The sequence below is a fragment of the Oncorhynchus mykiss genome, chromosome 12 (assembly GCF_013265735.2).
Source record: "Oncorhynchus mykiss isolate Arlee chromosome 12, USDA_OmykA_1.1, whole genome shotgun sequence".
NCBI classification, from domain to species: Eukaryota; Metazoa; Chordata; class Actinopteri; order Salmoniformes; family Salmonidae; genus Oncorhynchus; species Oncorhynchus mykiss.
In genome coordinates this window covers 24,011,364-24,017,107 of record NC_048576.1, presented here as the reverse complement: position 1 = coordinate 24,017,107, position 5,744 = coordinate 24,011,364, and positions in this window count along the sequence as shown.

Here is a 5,744-nt window from a genome sequence, read left to right as displayed (position 1 = left end):
GTCTTTAAAATCACTATAGACTATCAAATAAAATAAAAACATTTTTGACCCTCCACCATGCAGTCTTACTCTCCTTGTATTACCTTTGGTTCAGATGTTTATGCTCATAGACTCATTAGACTTAAATTATCTCCTATTTGATGATTAAAGATTTAATGGTGCTTCACTAATCACCTTTTAGCTGCTGGCAGTGAGCTTTCTGTTAGACACACACACACACACACACACACACACACACACACACACACACACACACACACACACACACACACACACACACACACACACACACACACACACACACACACACAAAAACAACTGAACACTATAGAGAGGGGAGAGCTGAAGGAGAGAAAAAATAAAAATGTATGACAACTGAAGGAGCTTTGACTGATAGAGGACTGTGGGCACACCATATCTCACCTGCACGGCATCATCAGCTCAGATTCAGGACCAATCTATCCACATGAGTGATGGTTCTGTTGAAATAGAACAGGATGATTTGGAGTTCACCTGTGTCCTCACCTTCAACCCTTAAAGCATTCAATTCCACACACCCTTTCCCAGTTCTTCAATTTACAGAAATGCTCATTCTATTCTGTTTTTGCTGGCATGAAATATCCACAATTTTAAATCATTTTGGACTTGGTATAGGCAAGACTCGAGATCAGATGGAATGTGTGGAAAGTGATCTATCTACATGTAGCAATACCAAATACAGCTTTAAACTCTCATGAAAGGAAATACTCTTGTACTTGCTCCACTATTGCAGTTTAGAACAATGATACATTGTACCGTGATTTAAAATAATAATAAAACATTTTGATTTCACCTTTATTTAAAAATGTATGTACATACATACATCTGACAGCTGATGCTTAAAGTTAGAGGGGGAGAAATATTACAAAAGCTTCAGAGATTTTTGTAAATCGGTCCAGTCATTGGCAGCAGAGACCTGGAAAGAAAGGTGGCTAAATGAAGTGTTGGCTTTGGGGATAACCTAGCAAAAACTTATAGATGACCTGGCGCTAGTGGGTTTGGATATGGTTATGTAGTGAGGGCCAGCCAACGAGAGCATACAGGTCGCAGTGGTGGGTAGTGTATGGGGCTTTGGTGATAAAACTGATGGCACTGTGATAGACTACATCCAGTTTGCTGAGTGGAGTGTTGGAGGCTATTTTGTATATGGCATTGCCGAAGCCAAGGATTGGTAGGATAGTCAGTTTTACGAGGGTACGTTTGGCGACATAATCTCCTCTCATTCTAGAAGATAAGGAGAAGGACAAATGAGCAGGAGATGAAGAAGACAGGAACCACATGGAATGAGGTCAAGAAAACCACCCAGACCAGAGTACACTGGAGAGTGGAGATATACTATTTAGGCCCTTTGCTCCACTAGAAGCTGAAGGGAATAAATCAAGTCCTATCATTCCCTTAGCCATGTGACCATATACTCATTCATTTAGCCACTTCACTCACCTATTCATGAAGGTGTGAAATCATTTTCATGGCAAAGAAAGTCTGTAACGTCAAATCCAATGTGGGTGGATGCTAAACTAAAGACATATGACTGACTCTCTTCTGTGAATGTATACTCCCCAGGGAGTTGAGTGGGTTGGAGGCTATTTATGAATACTACAGTACCATTCTCAGTTGAGTCTGTGAAATTATACTCTCAGGAGGAGAACATTACAGATTAGAAAATATTGTAGGTTATGGTCTGAATACCAAAATGGGCTCTAGTTCCTTGTTATCTGAGAAGCAGCAGCTTTGCGGTACTGAGAGGCTTGTCAGAATAGATGCTGAGTTCCACTTGAATGAGCTTGAGTGTGAGCTAGGCAGCTCCGTGAGTGGCATTTGTCTTCCTCTCAAACACCTGTCCCCTTATGACTAAATGACCTAAGCTCATTGACCGAGCACCATGGAAATCTATCTGAGGATGTTGTTTACGCCTAAGCCACTCGAAAGTGTACTCATTCTAACCTCACACAGTCACATTTGCACCCACATACATGCACATTCATCAGATACCAGCAGAGGGCAATCATGAGCCTTACCTTTCTTCTCTTCTCCTTTGTGAGTCCAGACCCTCTGGATGTACCTGATCCTGTCATACTATTTTACCAATGGATTAGATATACCTGAGAGCCACTCAAAGGAGGAATAGTGTATGTTTTACAGGGTTTAAGTCCTCTGTAATGCATTATGCTCAGCATTATACCTGCTCCTAACCATCACTGTTGTCCAGTGGGAGGTTGAATTCTGGGCCAGCCCAGCCATAGATGTTGGCTCTCTATTTGGCTTTATGTGTGTCAGAGGCAGATGCCAGATCACTGTCTCTCTCACACTTAATCAATAAGCCTATCTTGATTAGTCAACTGTCTACCAAGCATCTAAGTCAGACCTCAATGAGGTGGAGGTATATTGGCAATGATCTTTCTGCTGATCTGTGCAGTTCTACTGTCTTGTTGTTTTGAACATGGTCAGGACATGGTGCAGCTGAGCTCCAGTATGGGCGGGGACCCCACTGGGGAGGACTGGGGCAGTGTGGGAACACACTAATCCCTGTAGTGGATGTGGGGACACACAGGGCCTGTACAGCCAGCTGTCCCAGCAGATGCTGAGAGTAGAGGGGAGGTGAAGTCACACACATGGGTATGGGGGGCATCAGTCAGTGTGCTTTGGTGCATGTTTATTTCTGTGCTAATTCAGTGTTTTGTGGAATAAAAAGTGAGCATTCTATGTGACCTCTGTTGATGGGTAATGTCTGTGTATGGCAACAGAAGGAAAGGGTGGTAGACCTGGAGAGAAAATAACATGTAAATAGCTACATCGTTTACAGAGCAGACATGACTCCATCTAAACCAAATTACATATTGCACCAAACTTTATTTCTATGTCAGTATGCTCAGTCTGCAATGCTAGGCTACCTTGGAGCTTGTTGGCTGGAACTCTCCTTTGTCCACATTTTGAAATACAGAAAGAGAGAGGGAGGAAGAGGAGGGAGGAGTTGCTACAGTAGTTGACTGAGGCATGTGTACCATAATAAATCACACAGTGAATGAGGAGAAAAACATGTCTCTCTGAGCTCCTCTGGATCAAAGAAAGACCATCACACGGCTTGTTAGAAAAACACATGTAACCAGCTGCACATAACCACCTGCACGTAAACGCACACACACAAACACACACAGACAGAGACAGACACACACAGACACACACACAAAAGGCACAGCCTCCCCTTCACTCGCCACACAAGATCAAACATTTCCAAGACTCATCCTGCATCAAAGACCCTGTCGGTGAGGAATACAACATCATTATGTACTCCTACTCTCTCCTTTAAGGTGGAGGGAGTTTGTGAAAAATGCCCAAAAATTTATATAGCGCATACATTGTGCTAAAACCTTAAACATAGTATATAAATGTGCCAGTTGCTCTTTCCACTAGATTGGCAGCTAAGTACCTCAGACTTTCTGAAGTGTTTGGACAATAAAAATAAAAAATAAACAGTTTTAAGCATTGGGTGATATTGCGCGTTGGGCTATTGAACAATGGAAAAAGGTCAGCCAATCACAATGCAAAATAAATGGCAAAAAGTGTCATTTTAATTGATCTCATTGACTAATTGGTTGTGCTCCAATTACACTGATGATGTTTCACAGTTGAGTGAACGTGTGATTCTGGGTTGGGAGGCTGGTATGATTTCTCACTGTTGGCCCAGTGCACCAAGTCCTGTGGTGATATTGACATAATAAGCAGGTGGAGCCAGTGTTGAATAATGCTTCTCCACTGTGGTCTCTTTGTATCCCCCAAAGCTCCTCTCCCATATCTCATTCACTGTGGCCCCACTAGGCTCACAGCCCCTCCCCTCCCCCAGCCTCTCCTCCAAGCCCAGCACAGAACTTTGGGGGAGTAGAGGGGGAAAGAGAAGATTTATGGCTGAAATTAAACACAGAGACATGCACATCAGGAGAGCAGAAGTTAGTGTGATCAGCAATGTGGAGAACTGTGGAGGTGTAGGACTGCCATAGCTCATGAATGCTAATGCTAGCTCACTTATGAATCACCAGTCTAAAGAGGAGAGGAATGACAATTCTGGATGGATGATAAAAAATAATCTAATTATCTGCTCTCCTCCAACCTGTAAGAGGAATGCACAAAAACCTACCAGGAGAGTGTATGAAGTTTAAAGATGAGGAAGTTATGGGTTTTACTCTGGAGGAGAACTTTCAAAAGGATATTGCAACATAAAAGGATAAAAGATTACAATGATACCATTTTGTGTTTGTGTTTTCATAATGGAAGCTATTTGTGAAGATGACAGAAGGGGCTATGCACTGGAAATCACACGTCTCTTTGTCATCAAGCAGACAGGTCACGCTCACCTGAGCGAAACCTGGGCGATTCATCTCCTCTGTCTGATCATTGCTTTTCTATTCTACTATCATCACCTCTCATCTCCATCATCTGTCTCATTTGTCATATGCAAATGCTGCCACTTTAAATATTTACTGCTTGGTTTCCCAAAAACTGTTGATGAATGCTTCGACCAAACAAAGGCATTCCCATAGAAAGGGAACAACATTTAAGGAGACATAAAGGAGAAGACATCTGAGTGTCAATCCTTTATCCTTTCAGGTGGCTCTGTGGGCCCTGCAGCGTGGCTAAAGCTAGGTATTCAACAGGCCAGGTGTTGGGGCATGAAGCCAGCGTTTGTTTATGTTTGTTTATATCACCAGACGGCTAGACTTTTTTGTATGGCTGTCATGTCTTCAGCCGCTCAATCCCAGGATGTTATCAGTGCTTGGTGCTATCGAGGCCCTCTGTCTGCTCTGTCTGGCTCCCCACAGGTAAAGGTCAGGCCCAGAGCAGAGACATGCCCTTCCTTTCACTACATCCGCACATAGCCCTCCGCTCCAACAAACCACGGGCCTCCCAAACACTGTCTAACACCCTGAACCAGACACTGCAGCCTTCTAATCTACTTCCTGCTCCTGTGATTGACACTATTCATCTCTGTATTGTTTCTCTTGATTGTCTCATTCACAATCAACTCTGTCATATTTTCCTATTATCCAGGGTTTCTCCGGATTAGGTACCAGACACAATCAGGTGAGATGCTTCTCCGGCAGGTGAACAGAATGTGACTCACCATCACATCTAACTGATAGTTCTAGACAGATACCATACAACCAAACTGCAGAGCATTCTGACGCAAAAGTAAGGCAATACTTTATTTTCCTTCATCAGAAATTCACACTGCAACCATGGCTTTGTGGTGAGAAAAGTGGCTGAAAAGTCATAGCTTGGTCTGTAGCTAGGTAATTGCTGTACAGTGTTCTTCCTTTCTTTAGTTCTTTATATAGTATGTAGGTGTGTATCTTCAAATTCAAATGTTGTAATGCCAATTTGATAACCCGTCGGGATTTAGCATTTTGCTGCATAGTTTATGTATCCCAGGTCATGGAGCAATCATTCCCCATGTTTCAACTCTCCTCATCAGTACCTCTATCTGTTCACAAACACATGTAATTACAACATTGATTTGAAGAATAATTCTCTCTTTCTCATCCCTCCTCTCTCACTCTCTCGCTCTCTCAGTTTCCCATTGTCATCATAATATCCTTCTGAAGCATAACCATAATTACTGATGGAGAAGAGGGGGGCATAAGAGAGGCTACTGAGAGCGTATCAACCATTTGACGGGCTGTTTTGTTTTGGGCGTTCATGAGGGAGACTTC